The sequence below is a fragment of the Denticeps clupeoides genome, chromosome 9 (genome assembly GCF_900700375.1).
Source record: "Denticeps clupeoides chromosome 9, fDenClu1.1, whole genome shotgun sequence".
In the NCBI taxonomy this organism is placed as follows: Eukaryota; Metazoa; Chordata; class Actinopteri; order Clupeiformes; family Denticipitidae; genus Denticeps; species Denticeps clupeoides.
The window spans coordinates 22,496,773-22,514,639 of record NC_041715.1 but is presented as its reverse complement, the minus strand read 5'-3'; the positions used below and the strand labels follow the sequence as shown (position 1 = coordinate 22,514,639).

The 17,867-nt window shown below is 41.3% G+C and overlaps 1 protein-coding gene across 5 annotated transcripts in view; it reads left to right on the top strand.

The window, feature by feature from the left end:
- Positions 1–17,867, top strand: part of sema5ba (sema domain, seven thrombospondin repeats (type 1 and type 1-like), transmembrane domain (TM) and short cytoplasmic domain, (semaphorin) 5Ba) — a 108,950-nt gene that overhangs the window by 12,295 nt on the left and 78,788 nt on the right. Inside the window, exons 2-4 of one of the 5 annotated variants that reach the window (XM_028991720.1) lie at positions 10,582–10,659; positions 12,031–12,186; positions 15,932–16,006. The exons of 1 other annotated variant lie outside the window; for it this stretch is intronic. The gene's annotated coding sequence lies outside the window, so the exon portion shown is untranslated. Of the gene's footprint in view, positions 1–10,581; positions 10,660–12,030; positions 12,195–15,931; positions 16,007–17,867 lie in introns of all 5 variants that reach the window. 3 more of the 5 variants (XM_028991717.1, XM_028991719.1, XM_028991718.1) reach the window with 3 other exon arrangements.

Genomic DNA, 17,867 nt, shown 5'->3' with positions numbered 1-17,867 from the left:
CACCGCATATCATCTCCTCGATGAAGGTACCGTCCCCGGGCCCCTGTCATGGTGTCCACTACTCCGTAAGGGTGATGGTTAAAAGCAGTATGTGCTGTGCTGCAGCGTTTCACAATGACAACCACTTTCAAATGTTTAGGGAGCTCCAAATTCTGGATAATTCTAAAAACTTGTTATTTTCCAAAGAAAAGAGGACATTTGTTCACCCCAAATTAACGTTAATCTACAGTATATATGAACGTGTTATGATTTGCCAGATAACTTTGACAGATAAACAGTGCAAATCATTGTTGATACCGGAAGTATATATATTCTGTAGATGCTGTATAATAATAACAATATTATATTTATATTATGAAGCTAAATCTTCTTATTACTTTGCAGGACTGTTAGTTAACATGAAGTATTCACCACATCGGAAGAAGTAGCAGAAGTTCGATGATTCTGGAGAAATCAGAGCTCCCTCTCGCTCAGCCAACATAAAATTGTTTGCACAGTAAAAAGTTTCAAGAACACAGTTATACTTGTTGCCTTGATGAAACTTCAGTAATTGAGTAATGATAAAGCATATTTACCCTTTTTGACATGACCATTTTGTTGCGGCAACATATATTCAATTTTTTTCACACGCCGTTTTCAGCATAAATATTATTCAGTGCTGGGAAGGGTTGGAGGGCGCATCTGCAGACATGGTGGAGGACTGGATCAGGCTGAGCGGGGTTGCTTGGACTGGCATGAGGAAAGGGGAGACAGGCTGATGCAGAAGGAGGAGAGTGTAGTCAGTCTTTTATAGTAGCTGTTGGTCCGGGTAAGGTGGCATGAGTGAAAATGGTCAGTAGCCCAATAAACAAGAGGAGTGGACAGAATTGGCGTCAGTAGGCAGGTGAGTGCAGACAAGGGCAAATCCAAAGATCAAGATCAAGGATGGTAAAAATCTGTACAATATGAGAAAAAGGGCGAGCAGCGACAGTGGATGAACCACAACTGAAGAGTGGAGAAAAATCAAAATGGCAGCCTGATGTTTATACCATCTGCTGACTTGGTGGCGGGACTGGGATATTGACGGAAGTGCACCACTGCTATCTTTTTGGATAAGATCTGGTTAAGCATCAGTGCTTTTCATTGCATGTGACTGTCTAGAGTCAGTAATTTTCTCTTGCGGCAATTTTGGCCTAGTAAGTTATTAAATCGCTTAATGTAACTTCAGTGCAGACTAGGACTGCACCATGAAAACTGTAACAACTTCAATCCCTGCAATTACTGGGCTTGACACCATTTTACTACAGTAAAATCTCAGCAGGCAGCCTGAGAATCTTCAAATCTTCCATAATCCTTATAACAGACAAAAGTGGAGGGCTGATCTGTTCTGTTGGGTTTCTCAAAAACTGTGGGGATTCTTTTGATTGGTAGAAAGGTTTTCCCTCTGATGACCATAGTCTGAATTTACTTTTTTCTTTCCACAAAATTAGGCAGTCCTACTGACAGTAGCTGATGTCACATGCAGTTTCTGTCTGCTTGGAGTTCAGAATATACAGTAATGCTTTGTAGGGTTGTCAAAAAACTTTGATGCCTGTTAGCACTGTTATCGATACTGATACCAGTGGAATTCACGGAATTTGCCAGCAGACTACAGAAATTTATGTTGGTGTGAAGCAAGAAGGAAATGGTGTGACGTGAATGCTTGTGACCAGAGGGCAAGAACCTGTGGTCTGGCCAGTCAATGTAATTCAACCTTTCCAACCTCAACAAGGTTGAAAAATATTTTAGTCATTTTGAACGGGTAGCAACAACTCTAAAGTGGCCTCAAGTTGTCTGGACACTGCTGCTGCAGTGTATTCATGTGGGGAAGACTCAGGAAATTAACTCTTCCCTTTCTGTGCAGCAGAGCTCTGACTATTATGTGGTAAAGACTTTGATTCTGAATGCCTACGAACTTGTCCCGGAAGTTCTGGACAAAAGTTCCAGAAGTCAAGGAAAGGTGAGCAAGTTACTTTTGTGGAGTTTGTTTTGTTTAAGTTTTGTTTGTGGTGTATTTCCAGTAAAGTCAGTATGTGGGAATAGCTTTGAGAATGAATCCTTTTGGAGGAATTTAAAAACTGCGTCTTGGGAAAAACTGCGTCATCTGAACCACCAGAAAGTGTCAACACTGGCGCAGGCAGCAGATGAATTTGTGCTTACACATAAGGTAGTGTCGGGATTGGTATTTCGTATTTCGATCTTCGCCCGTTTCATTGAGGGATGGTCGCACATGTTTTCATTGTCACGAGTTGGGCCACCTCATCGCTAAATGCCCAAAACTTATAAATCCTCACCAAAAGGGGTTGGGTTTGTTCAGTCTGCTGTGAATGACCCCAGTATGGTTGACACTGTTTATGAACCTTTTGTGCTTTCTGGTACAATTTCCACAGCTGCTGGAAACAGTATTGCAGTGTCTTTTGTTTTAGCGAATGTCTGGCCCTTTTCTGACGACACGTTTTGTGGCTCTTATGTACTGGTGTGGGGTATTGAATTAGGCATCGTTAAAGTGCAGTTGCACGTTGTGAACCTGCACTGTGCTTTATTTTCAGGTTCGTGCAAAGTCGCGTGCAAAGTCGAACTGCCTATGCAGGGAATTGATTTTATTCTTGGGAACGATTTGGCTGGAGGGAAAGTTCTTCCCCTTCCGGAGGTTATCGATAACCCTATGGTTCCACCCTTCAGTGGTGCCGAGTTCTGAGTCTGATTTTCCTGCTAGTGCAGTCACACTGGCAGAGTACAGGTGATTAGTGTGATACGTATATGGCTGTTTCTGACCCTCTGGTGTCCTTTGACTGACCTGCTGCGGGGCAGAGTACAGTTTAGTTGGAACGGTGAATGCCAGAATGCTTTTGTGTCTGTGAAAACCCTTCTCTGTAGTACCCCTGTTCTTGCTTCTCCTGACTTCTAGCGCCCTTTCAAACTGGAGGTGGATGCCAGTGCTGTTGGAGCTGGGGCTGTGCTGTTCCAAGAAGATGCAGATGGAGTTGGTCATCCAATCTGCTTCTTCTCAAAAAAGTTCTTAAAGCATCAGGTGAACTACAGCACCATCGAAAAGGAGCAGTGGGGCAGTGGTGGCCTAGCGGTTAAGGAATAGGCCCCGTAATAAGGTTGCAGGTTCGAATCCCGATTCACCGAGGTGCCACTGAGCAAAGCACCGTCCCCACACACTGCTCATGGCTGCCCACTGCTCACCAAGGGTGATGGGTTAAATGCAGAGGACAAATTTCACTCTGTGCACCGTGTGCTGTGCTGCTGTGTGGCAGAAGTGACAATCACTTCACTTTATTAAGGAGGTGTTAGCATTGATTTTAGCATTCACTTCACACTTCAAGGTATACGTTAGGTCCACTGCACTACCCGTTTTAGTTTTTACTGACCTGGCGTTCTTATCAAGGATGAAAAACACAAACCAGCGTATTATGTGCTGGTCCTTGGTGTTACACAATTTCAACTTAGAAATCAAGCACAAGAAATCAACGTGGGACGGACAAGGTTTTGGCTGACGCCTTTTAGTTGTTTTGGTGAATCAACATAGTACGTTGATTTTTGGTGGTGGGGGTGTGACGTCCCATGGCGGGGTATGTGTAGGTTCTGTTTGTGTGTGTGTGTTTTGTTTGTATGTCTTTGTTTGTAATAAACTGTTAGCCATAAGTGCTATCGTGTTTTGGAGTTTCTGCTCTGATGTCCCATTTGCTATGTCCATAACCTTAGACCAGGGACGTAAAAGACATTCTGGTAACAATTATTTTTTTTAAACACAAAGGCGAAATGGCACGAGGGCCGAAAACGGGGAAAAGGAGGAGAACAAAAAAAAAAACCCCGCAGGCGTGTGGTGATTCCCAGAACTGAAAAAATTAAGGCATTTGGCAGACTGCCTTATCCAGAGCGACTTACAACGTGCTTCCATGTTACAATCAATGAAGTGATCAATTCTGGTTCACTAGGACCCCCAACTATGAATACAACCTTTTTATTCACTCTGTTGTACAGTAGATTCTAAGAAGGTTACGAGTTCAGGATGATGAAGGAGCATTTTGTTGGCATTTCTGCTGTCACACCCACAGTGGGAGTTGTAATTACTGTGGCCTGGTGCCGTCCAGCTCCTGTCACTTAGAATAAAGGTACAGTGCCCACCCCGGTGTCTCTTAGTCTCTCTTCCTCTACCTTCTGGCAACAACGAAAAGGAGAAAGCAATAAAAATTGGTTTAGGTGGTGAGAGCCATTTCTTTTTTCACATACCTACGTACCTAGAATATGGCCTTCTTCAGACTGAATGTAGTCTGAAAAGAGAACTAAATTAGGGCTACAACAACGAATCGATTAAATTGATAAAAAATGTATTACTAAAGCAGTTGGCAACAAATTTCATAATCGATTTGTTGTGTTGCGCAACGCGGAGAGTTTTGATTTCTAAAAAAAAAAAAAAAGACTTGTTGAGTGCGGAGCACAGCGAACATACTCTGTCTCTCACGTACTGATGCTAGCAGAGTTCAGCGCCTCATAAGACAAATGAGCGGAGGTTGAGGAAAGACACAAGGCAATATGGGACAAAAATTGGCTGCATTTTTACACGTGGTTTTACACTAAAACACACGTTTTTATGAAAAAACACCACTTTGAACGGCATTTGAAACTGCTGACAATGCCTGGTCTGTGCACAACACAACCATGTTTCGTACATGCTAAAAAAGACCACGCGTGACTCCTGCTCCACAGCACCTGCTCTGTCCAGGCATCACACTTGTCCGCTCATTTGAAGTGAAGTGATTTGTCATTGTCATTTTGATACACAGCACACGGTGCACACAGTGAAACGTGTCCTCTGCATTTAACCCAACACCCTGAGTGAGCAGTGAGCAGCCATGACAGGCGCCCGGGGATCAGTGTGTGGGGACGATGCTTTGCTCAGCGACACCTTGGCGGCTCGGGATTCGAACCCGCAACCTTCTTATTACGGTGCCACTTCCTTAACCGCTAGGCCTCCTCTGCCTCAGTGACTTTATCCTCCCACAACAAAACAGTGTAGCTGAGTAAAATGACTGGCTCCCATCGGGTTCACTCAAAGATCTTCAGCTCCACCTTTGCCTAATTTCCTAGCATTACAGAAAAAGGTCAAATGAAAGCAGTCATAATTCTGGCTATTTTGATTGGTATTCTGTTCCAATCTTTACCTGGCCGAATTAAAAAGACCATCTTTTGGTATGATATATGCTAGTGCTGCACGATTAATCTAATCGCAATCGTAATCGCGATGTCAGCCTGTGCGATTACTTGAACGCAAAAAGCTGCGATTTAAATGATTAGTACATGGATTTGATCGGATATGTTGCCAATCCATTCTCTCATTCTCTCAAAGTTTGCGAGCTGACTGAAGTCTCACATCTCGCGCCTCACATCTCAGTCGGATGTGACGTGTTTGGTCACATGACTTTCGATTCGGAGACATATGGTTAGACGGCGCATGACTCATTGCAGCGTACGTCAACGTCGCCACCATATTGCGAGAGGCTCTGCTGTGGCGTGAAGCATATACATGTCTATGGAGAGACGTGCATAAAAATGCCTCACTCTTGTGCTGCATGGGGCTGTACAAACCGCTGTATGCTCCAAACCAGATCCCGGGGGGTTACATTTCATAGGTAAGGCTGGACAATTGTTTTGAATATATTTGGCCATTATAAAATCCCGTTTTATAAGTCTTAACCTTAGTTAAGCTAGGCTAAGCTAGCGAAGCTATGCATTCCTGTGTTCAAGTCAGCCTCCAAACAACGTTTTGGTTAAACGTAAGAACTATAATACGGGATTTTATAATGGCCAAATATAATCAAAACAGTTGTTTTGCCTTCCCAGGGTTTGTCGTTCGACAGTAATGTTTTTTAAAGTAAAGAGTTTTTTTGTGATTTTATTTAATTTTGTAGAATATTGTATTTTGAAAGCACTGGGCATTTCAGGTTATAAGTAGTTTGTATGTTTCACTTTGAAATTAAACATTTCACTATTAGTATGCGACTTTTCATTGATATACAAGCAAGTGTCCTTTATCATATCGCAATCGCATATCACAATATTGATCTCAATAATCGTAATATGTCTTTTTCCCCAAATTGTGCAGCCCTAGTGTTGACCATTTGCAGGAAGCATACTGTGGAAATACAGGAACTTTTCCTGCATATCCTCAATATGGGAAAGAGTAGGCTTGTGCTTAATTAGAAAAAGAACAGATTATTTGTTTTACCCTAAAACAAATTGTTTAGCCCTAAATGTAACACATATAATTTAATAATAAATCTATTATTATTGTCAGGCGATATGCAGCATTGATATTACACACAGTACAGATACCATAATGCAGTGCTTCATTTTAAGATGCTGCTTCTATACTTCAACATACCATATTATAGAACACACTGAAACGACTAACACAGCAGTTTAATAGAAATGGATAAAATAGCTTTAGCCTGCTTCTGCCATTATAGGTAGCTAATTTTTGATGAGCAACTAGCAATCAGAATCTTCCATCAGGATTAAATCATACCTTTACGTATTTCCTTAGATTAGATGGGGAATTCTTGTAAGACGATATCGTATGGGGTTGAGACAGGCACAAAAGGCATTTGAAAGTGAAAATCCTTCTTCTTTTCTACAACTTCTGGCAAACTGGACTATAGCAGGTCAATAGCCGCATGCTGTAAAGTGATTTGTGCACTTATCCTTCTGAGACGTCATGTTAGACATTGACCAACCTGGTGAAAATCAGGGACTTCCAGTCCAAAGACAAAGAGGCTTATTCTACAGCCAGAGCCAACCTGTCACGGACATTAAGGAGGCAAAGCGAGCTTATGTAGAGAAAATCAACAGCCACTTCACGTCTTAAAAGGACACACGGTGCATGTGGCAGGAGATCCAGACCATCACGGGCTACAAACCAACATATCAGGCCTGCAGCAGCGACCCCGCCCTGCCAGATGAGCTGAATGACTTCTTTGAGGCAGAGATCAGGGAGCCACCGAGGAAAACGACCCTCTGCAGAGTCAACCCATGGAAAGCAGCAGGACCAAACAACATTCCTGGTCTGGTGCTATGGGGTGATATCTTCACAGATATCTTCAACACATCACTGAGTTCAGCCATGGTACCTACCTGCCTCAAAAGGACCAAGATGTCAACTGTGTCCTGCCTCAATGACTACCGGCCCATAGCACTCACACCCATCATTAAGAAGTGCTTTTAGAGGCTGGTTCTAAGGCACATGAAGACCCAACTTCCGCAGAATCTGGACCACTTCAGTTTGCCTACCGGCCAAACCGCTCCACAGATGATGCAATCTTATCTGCCCTCCTCACAACCCTCCCCCACCTCGACAAAGAAAGACACTTACTCCACAATGCTGTTTATTAACTTCAGCTCAGCATTCAATACAGTTGGACCTGCTGAGAATAAGCTCTCCACTCTGCAGCTGGATCTTGGACTTCCTAACAGACAGGCCTCAGTCTGTGTCTATATCTGTGTCTGAGCACAGGTTCCCCACTGCTGTTCACTCTGCTGACACACGACTGTACAGTTCCAACCACATCATCAAGTTCACAGATGACACAACAGTAGTGGGGCTCATCACCAACAATGATGAGTCTGCTTACAGAGGCTGTGTGAAACATTATTTCAATACAGACTGTGTATGCTGTTGTACTGACAATAAACCAATCTGAATCATCCGATGAAAGCTGACGAACTTTTGGTAATATATGACTATATAGAATAGACTATTGATTGATTCAAGCAGGGTTTCATCCACAACAATATAACAGCTGATTAGTATGACATTATAATCAGTAAATCTCACACATTCGCCTTGATGATAACAGCTCCATGCTCTCGAACGTAGGTTTTTCAATGGAAAAAAAATTACTAATCATTTTTCATGATGCTGGTCACTTGAGGTAAAATTTGCACCCTTGGTTGGTCATATCAGTTGATTAAAAATTGAATAAATCAAATGCCTTTGTGGGGAAGTGGTGGCCTAGAGGTTAAGGAAGAGGCCCCGTAATCAGAAGGTTGCCGGTTTGAATCCCGATCCGCCAAGGTGCCACTGAGGTACCACTGAGCAAAGCACTAAAATTTCATTCAAGAGACCATTTAGAGGTTTATAGGTAAAAAGTAGGATTTTGTAGTCAATCCTAAATTTGATGGGTAACCAGCGCAGTGATTGTAAGACTGGGGTGATGTGGTCAAATTTCCTAGTTCTAGTTAGAACTCTGGCTGCAGCATTCTGTACTAGCTGGAGTTTACTCATGCACCTACTAGAGCATCCAGACAGTAATGCATTGCAGTAATCTAACCTTGATGTAATAAATGCATGGACCAACTTTTCTGCATCCTGCATTGAGATGATGTTTCTTATTTTTGCAATATTTCTAAGGTGAAAGAATGCTATCCTAGTGACATTCTCTTTGTGGAACCTACCTTACCTGAACCATACAAGTGGGGCAGTGGTGACCCGGTAATCAGAAGGTTGCAGAGTCCCGATGCGCCAAGGTACCACTGAGGTGCCACTGAGCAAAGCATCGTCCCCACACACTGTTCCCCAGGAGCCAGTCATGGCTGCCCACTGCTCACTCAGGGTGATGGGTCAAAAGCAGAGGACGCATTTTGTGTGCACCATGTGCTGTGCTGTGTATCACAATGACAATCATTTAACTTTTCACTTTCATTATCTACATGCAAATTGAATGAGAGACCTGCATCAATGAGGACACCTAGATCCTTTACTTCAGTACTTGGTGAGATAGAAAGACTATCCAGAGTTATAATCTAGACTGCTCACGTGCATAAGGACCAAGTACAAGAGCTTCTGTCTTCAGTGAAATATGACCTAAACCAGGAGAGGGCTATTCCTTTAATCCCTACAACATTCTCTATCCTGTCGAGGAGATTAGCGTGTATCAAACACTGCCCTCAGGTCAAGCAGGACAAGCAGTGAGATGCGACTCTGATCAGAGGCCAACAGCAGGTCATTAACCACACATAATGCTGATGCTGTTTATCAATTAACAGTCTACATTGGTTATTGTATTCTTTCAATTGTTCTGAAAGTATTCTGGGTGATGACCTTTTATATTGCACTTATTTAACTCTTACGTAATTTTGTGTCGCATGGTGACTTTGTGGTACTCCAGATCCATGTACTGCTCCAGAGTTTTCTCGTATCATTGTTGTCCACTCTTCAATTTTTTTCACCTGTCGTTAATTTTATTTAAGTTGTCCTCATGTGTCAAGCCCTCCGAGGTCATTGTATGTTTGTCGGTCTGTGTTGATGCATGTAGTCCTGTATGATGTGCCTGTGTTGTACAATAAATCCCCTTGTCTATGCCACGTCATGCAGATGCATCCTGCTTTCTGTAACAAATTACATTTACTTAAGTATTTTTTGTGAGTAATTTTAATCTTAAAGTTCTTTTTGAAATAAGTCATTTTACTTAAGTATTTTAATCCATTTAGGATAAGACGGTAACATAACAAAAAGTGGAAAAAGTGATTCACTTTACAGATGCACTGTATATGCTTTTTGCCTGTGTATTCCATACATTGCTCAAACTGAACTAGAGTTTTACAGTATTCTGTGGGGAAGGGCACTTTATTTCATTTCTTTTAACTGCAGTCAGTGTGCTCATTTGTAATGCTATAGAAAGAAGAAAAAACAGTTTGTTAATAAGGAACAATTGAAAATGTTCTCAGTTTTGGATACTTTGATTCAGGCTTTATTATTATTATTTTCTTATTGTAATGTTTGTGGCACCTGTGTTTAAAAATGTTTTATGTGGTGATCAGAACATAGTTTTACATTTTATACTGCTTAAAAGTTGAATTAAAAACAACTAGTGCTGTACTGGATTTATGTTTTTTTTTTTTTTCATGTAATTGAAAATAACAACTTTTACTGAAAAAAAATTCTAAATCAAGTAATTTTTTACGTTTACTGAAGTACATTTTTAGATGGGTACTTGTATTTTTACTTGAGTAGAATTTAAGCAAAGTAAAGATACTCTAATTACGTTTTTTCAGTGCATGTTGCTCTTGATGCTAATATATTTTTATATTTCAATGAAATGTAGTCATTCACTTTACATACTCCCAGGACACAAGGCCGGAATTACCCAGCACTCCAATTCACCAAGTATACATGTTTTTGGGTGGTGGGAGGAAATTGGAAATAGCATGCATACTCCACAGCTTTGTACGGGAGCTGTAGACTAGATTCAATCTTACATTATCAACAGGGATTTGCTCAGGGATACAATGGTAGTAAGTGGGGTTTCAACTTGTGATTTTGTGCTCTTCTGGTTCATAGCTACTAGTCACTAAAGCTACTTTTCAGACATTTTTCTGAGTGTGTCTGAAGTGGTCTGCTCAACTTCAGATGCTGGAGGCTTTTACCATAGTATCAGAACGCTGTTGTTTTCTTAAAGTTGCCACTCCTCGCACCGGGGTTTTCTAACTCTTTCTTGTTAGTAACTCCCTCTCTCTGCTCCTCTCCCTCATCTCTCTCGCTTTCTTTCTTTGTGAAAGGTTTCCAACGGGCCACCATCCGTTTCACTGGTGCCCAGTGTCCTCAACGATCCCCCTGAGAATGATGCCCTTCTGAGGGTAGGTCTCTCATCTATCAATCCTAAATTCTCTGCACCAGTCCTCAATATCCTACAGTCTGTACCATGCCATATTTTTTCTAATTCCACTTTCACAGCTTGGACTACGTAGTTTAACAAATGCCTGTCACTTTTGCTCCTATACATGTGTATTGTGCAGAAAAAAACTTTAGTGGTCTAGTTTATTTTACCTTTGCACTTCTGTACACTTGCATGGACAACAAAATATGATGTGATTGCATAGAAATAATGAGGAAATTATGTTGCACATTTAGATGTTTCAAGGCAAAAATCTTAATCTTAACTCATGAGGGATTTAAAAAGAAAAAAAAACCTTTTTTTCATTTAGGTAGGACCTTCAGTTTAACTGCTATAATTCAAATATGTTGTACACAATTCACTCATTGTACGTCCTACGGCCGAGACTCCCTCCATGCCTACCTCACAGTGTTTTTCTTTTTTTATACTGGTTCAGTGTTTAGTTTGTTCTCAGTCTGTCTTATTTTGCAATTTGCTTTACTCAATTCACCCATGCAGCATAGTGAAGTCAGATGCACCTTTTGTATAAAACACTTTCATTCTGTCTGAGATTTTCTTCAAAAGGAGTGATGAGTGTTTGGTGAAAAGGTAATTATTATGGCTAATGGTGTGGCATTGATACTGGTGTCATTCCCATCCCATTAAGACATATTATGTACCTGTAATTGACTTTTACTTTAATTTGTTTATGCAGTAAAACAAACCAAAGTTTCAAAGTTTTTTGAGGAAGTGGTGCAATGGTGACGTAGCAACAGAAGGTCAAAAAAAGGCAAAATTGTGTGGTTGGCTGTTTTCAGGCCCATTAAGACAACCAATTACCAGCACTTTGTTAGTTACTTTCACCCACATTGGTTTTCCAGATGACCATTCTGTTAACTCCACCCACATGAGAGGGAGCAAACATAGGGCTCTCACTGCCTTCTCATTCAGAAAATAAGATCCTCCCCCACCTTTACTGGATTTATGACCCAATTGTTTCTAAAGTTACGTCACCAGACCCCCACGACATCCCATGCAAGATTCTATTTGGATGTTCATGACGTACCGTCCTCGGGTATGCGCGAGCCGCTTCACTGCTAGGTTGTTGTTTGCTGATATTGGTTCAGTATGACAATGAGCCGGAAGAAAACAGGGCCTTTTAAACTCTGAATAGAGCAAGACCTGGAGAAAGAAACAGGGTACATCTCATCTTTGAGGCCCTTTAAGTCTCTGTTTTCGCCCCCGGCAGTGTTAAAGGCGTGCCATTATCCCTGGCAAATTACCACATGGCCTTTGTGGAACAGCCATGGTACATTAGTGTGCCTTAAGACTTGCCCATCCTGTCCCCTTTCAGCCCACAAAGAGAAGGGACCGCTGGCAGATCCTTGGCTGGTCTCACAGTGGAGCCATTCACATGAGACCAAGGGGGCCGTACGGTGAGGAGGCCGGACCGCAAGCAGGAGCCTGACATACTTTCTGCTTTGGTCCTTCTGAAGTCAACACTCCTAATGTAAGCAGGTGCTGGAATTCGATTGGATTTTTGCCATGCTTGATGATAAGGTTATGTAAAGCCAAACTATTACCACATAACAGATGCTATAGTAATACAGAAGTGAAAATCTGTTGATGATTGTTATGCTAGGGTGCCCATGGCGTACCATGTCACTGTCATTGTCATGTCACAATTATTTTATATTAGTAGTGTTTTTCCTAACTCCCCTGTCTCCTATGCATGCTACGGTGTTCCTATTTTTTAGTTTGTTAAAATTTTTTAGTTACACGCCTGATTATCCATGTTTATTTTACCATGACCATGGGGGGGACTCGCAAGAGAACTCCCAACTCACAAGCATATTTATACCACTGTGGGTAATGAAGGGTAGGAAGTAGGGCTGCACGATTTGGGGAAAAAGACATATTGCAATTATTGAGATCAATATTGCGGTATGCGATTGCGATATGATAAAGGACACTTGCTTTTGTATATCAATGATGAAAAGTCGCATACAAATTACTAATAGTGAAAAATTTCTGAGTGAAACATACAAACTACTTATAACAACCTGAAATGCCCAGTGCTTTCAAAATACAACATCCTACAAAATTAAATAAATCACAAAAAACTCTTTACTGTCGAACGACAAACCCTGGTAAGGCTAAACAACTGCTTTGATTATATTTGGCCATTATAAAATATTATAGTTCTTACCTTTAGCCAAAACGTTATTTGGAGGCTGACTTGAACACAGGGATGCATAGCTTTGCTAGCTTAGCTAAGGTTAAGATTTGTAAACTGAGGTGAATTTCTTTAGGAAACCTTCAAAGTTTGAGAAAAGTTAACTAAACAGCTAAGAACAGTCTAAATAGTTAATGCCTACTTTTAGCCAAAACGTTGTTTAGAGGCTGACTTGAACACAGGGATGCATAGCTTTGCTTAGCTAAGGTTAAGACTTATAAAACAGGATTTTATAATGGCCAAATATATTCAAAACAATTGTCCAGCCTTACCTATGAAATGTAATCCCCCGGGATCTGGTTTGGAGCGTACAGCGGTTTGTACAGCCCCAAGCAGCACAAGAGTGAGGCAGAGCCTATCGCAATATGGCGGCGACGTTGACGTACGATGTAGCTCGTCATGCGACGTCTAACCATATGTCTCTGAATCGAAGGTCATGTGACCAAACACGTCACATCCGACTGAAGTGAGACTTAAGTCAGCTCGCAAACTTTGAGAGAATGGATCGAATATGTTGCCGATCAAATCCATGTATTAATCATTTAAATCGCATCTTTTTGCGTTCATGTAATCGCATAGACTGACATCGCAATTACGATTGCGATTAGATTAATCGTGCAGCACTAGTAGGAAGGCAGGATCACACCAGCTTAGTCATAGGTGCCTGGACAAGTACGCTTGTATGGAAAACATCTTAGCCTTGTACATCACCAAGGTTTAAAGTGAGATACAGTTGTTTTCTGACTGTTCCATGACCAAAGGTGAAACACGTGGAGTGTCTGGGCCTCCGGATTCTTTCTTCTACAGCCTGTGCCTCATTCACCCTACATGGCAATGCTACAGCTTTGTCATCTGTTTCAAGATGTCCTTTACATTTACATTTATCCAGAGCGACTTACAATCAGTAGTTACAGGGACAGTCCCCCCCGAAGCAACTCAGGGTTCAGTGTCTTGCTCAGGGACACAATGGATTTAAGTGGGATTTGAACCTGGGTCTTCTGGTTTATAGGCAAGTGTGTTACCCACTAGGCTACTACCACCCCCAAGAACACTCAATCATGGGTTCTTGTTATCTAACGTTTGAGGGTGGTGTGGTTCGGACACTGTATCAGGATAACGTTTGCATGTGTTTTTTTTTCTAGTTTCTTCTGTATTGTTTCTGTAAATCTCGCTGTGCCTGCTGGGTCAGTAAACTGCCATGTTTGTGCCATTTGCATGGATTGGTCATAAAGGGTCTTTTGCCCCAACCCGCTGCTCTTTTATCCTTATGCTGTGGTTTTGGAAAATAAATAAAATGTAAATAAAATTATAGTTTGAAATGTGAACTTTTAAGATTTAGATGCAATATGATTTTTTTTTTTTGTCCCGCAACATATGCATTTGTGAATAGCGTTTCGGAAACCTCTTGGGGTTGTCATGACACCAAGGAAGGGGAGGACCTAGGTGCAAGTGGAACACAGAAAGGTTTATTGAAATTACAGGACAAACAATTATATAGGGCTCTACTTTGGGAAAGGAGAAGTAGAAACAAGAAAGGGGAAGGCTTAATTTCACAGTGTCACATCTGAAAACACAAAACATCAAAATCATTAACCCAACCAACCAGAAGCATTAATAAGCCAACTGGTGTGGGCCGCTCAGAGACTTCAAAGGGAAACTTGTGGCAGATAATACACACGCTCATAATCATTCATACCACATAGAACTTTATAAGGAGGAGAACAGCACTACAGGTGTAAACAACTGTGTTATTGGGGGGACCCGCATAACCATGGGATGTTTTGCTCTGCAACATTGTGGGAACACGCTGAGTGAACCTGGAGTAGCCACCAATTAGTCTACGGAGGATGAAAGGGTGCAGACTGTCTTTTACCTAATTATAGATTGGGCTTCGTTCCTCTGCTGGGGCTAGACTGGCTTTGGAGCGCAGCCAGATGTCTGTGTTCTTTTCTTCGTATTAGACTAGATGCAAAACACTGAATTGAAATGTAAATTTATTTTTTAACAGCCCTGCACATTTATAAATGACACTCTGCTTTTGCACACTCTCTTGAACACACTTGAAGTACAGTGTCTTTGATTTATGTCATTTTGTTACAGTTAGTTTCAGTGTATAGCACACTCAGGTCAAAGATGAAAAGGATTTCTTGATTCCAATATTGGGAATAAGAATAAAATAAAAAAGCCCTGGTGCCTCACAGATGTGGACTCTTAAATATTTTTAATGAATTTCTTCTGCACAGTGTCCTGAGACATCAAATTCTTGCTCTACATCAACCATCTACATATTTATGGACCTTGCTTTTTGCACTGGGCACATTCACAGAATAGAAAAAAACCTTCCCAAAAATGGGCACCTTACAATTAGTAGTTACAGGGACAGTCCCCCCTGGAGCAACTTAGGGTTAAGTGTCTTGCTCAGGGACACAATGGTAGTAAGTGGGATTTGAACCTGGGTCTTCTGGTTCATAGGAGAGTGTGTTACCCACTAGGCTACTACCACCCCAGTATATCTTGTATAAGAATGCCAGTGGAAGTTTGGAACTCTTCAGCTATGGAATTAGAAGAGCATTAGTGACTTTAGCAGCTGTTGACCCTGCTCTTGACTCCACTCGTTATGTTCTGCTGAATGGTCTTTTGAATTGCTGTAGTTCCTTAATACTTTCACTTGCCAATAATGACATTATTCATATAAATACATATTTAATAAACAGTTGAGGACAATGCAGACTAAAAAAAACTCTTGCCCCACAATAAATTCCATTACTGAGCCCAAGATCTTTACCATTTTTTTTATTTTGAAAGCTGTGTGGTCTTCATTTGTGTTTTATGTGTAGCCTCCTTCTTCCCATTCACCAACTTGTAATTTATTGAATAGTTAAGTCATTTTATTTCATGTCTGATGTATAGCCTAGATGTCAGGAGCTGTGGGGCATAGTGGCTTAGGAAGCAGACTCATGACCAGCGGTCTGTCAACACTCCCGATTTTCCTCTTTTTATTTATTTTTCCTTGGTTCAGCTGATATTGTCCTTCAGTAATCCTGCTACAATCCCACCTAAGGTTCTGCTGGAGCCCCAGTGAGCCCCCCTACTGGTGAGTCCCAGTTTAAAAACCGTGAAGTAGTCCTGGGCATCTGATCTGGGACCAGTCTTTGTGACCTGCCACCGATCAGGTCTCTTTTCTCTAACATGGCCCTGTATTACTTGCTCCAGGTGTGGATACAGCTGCTACAGTCCAGAAATCTGGAGACTGCACATATGTATACTTAATATTCTTAACAATATATAAGGAGAAAAATGAAAGCCTGAACCTCAGTAGAGGAGGTCTGTCCAGCATTCAATGACACTGGTGATAATGTGTGGTCTGTTTCCTTCTTAGTTTTTTATTTCTCTACACATCTTATTGGTATTTAATTGCATGCCCAGACCACAATAGTCGCTGACACATTTTTGTTTTATTCTTTCTCCAATTAAAAATGAATTCTGCATTAAAAAAGGTGGGGGCACACTTATCCATTTTAGGAGCACTAGAGCATCTTAGGCTGGCTCCATCTGGCACCCAGGGTGGGTTTTATTAAAATTCTGTGTGCTGTGCTGGTGAGTGATGAAGGCACCCCAGCTAAATTCAATAAAGACCATGGTTCGGAACCACCCTCCCCATCCAAATCACCATCCGGGCCCATTTTCTCCTTCTCTGATTAATGTAGACTTTTATACAGTGTGTTAATGCCTCTTATCCGTCAGTTCAGCGTGATCAGGTCACCTTCAGCGACCACATGAAGGTGAAAAAACACTTCAGTCTTCTTAATGAATGTCTGAGAAACTGTTAAATTTAACTCATCATCTCTTGGTTATTGCACTAATGTTGTTTGCAGTGCTTTAATTGGACCCTAGCAGTGGACATAGAATTGATCCCAGGAGAGAGCAGTGAAACCCATGAAATAGCACAGAAAAATTTCTTAATTAATGGATTGCCAAGCAACGGTGGTTATGGAGTGATATTGGAGGGTGGCAGCAGCCTTGGCTTTGGAGTCGCTGTTGAGTGTCATGGCCATGTGTTTGTTTGTGTTCATACTGAGGAACCATTAGCTCAGGCTAATTATGCAGGTCAGGCTGTGTCCTTCTCACATCCCAACGGGGTTCTGATGCAGTTGGCACACAGTTTCCAATAGCAGCACTAAATAACCAGTCCAGCACAGACGAACAACTGTTGAGCCCTATCTTTGTTTTTCCTGGTTTGGTTTCTTTCAAGAAACGTTTTATGTAGATTAGGGCAATGCTCAATACTTGCCAATATGTCAAATTTTAAATGCTTTACTCACACATTGAATTTAGCTTCACAGCACACGCTGCAAACTGCTGCAGAACATCCAGTCATGTAATATGTAAAAAAAAACAAAAGTTGCTGAACTTGCCCCAACACTTATTGATTACTCATTCTATATTTGTGTTTATTTGGGGGTTTACATGTTGAGTTTATTACAGGTTCCATGACATAATTTTTTTTGCTTTTATATCGGTCTTAGTGGTCCCTTAATACCAGATCCAATCATCTGAGCTGCACTTTCTGAACGGCAAAGCAAAATGGCCAAAGCACACTTTATACACATTACCATTTGTAGGACCATAGACAGACTAGGGGAGCTTGTATTAATATTAAGTAATCTCACAAAGTAAAATTTGACCTTTAACATCATGCTGACGGTTTTTATGATCTTTAATTAGCAGTGTTCACTGATGATAATGAGTGTCTGTGTGCATATGCTCTTTATTTTTTATATTTTTACATTTCAGCTCATTTCTCTACAAGCACCACACCAGCCTTACATAACTGACTGGGCATTTAAATATCTGATTTTCAATCTTATGCATTTTGGAGGATAGCTCTGTAGACTCCAGATCCTATAGGGCTTTTATAGGGGAGCGGATGAGACAAAACAAGCCGCAACTGACAC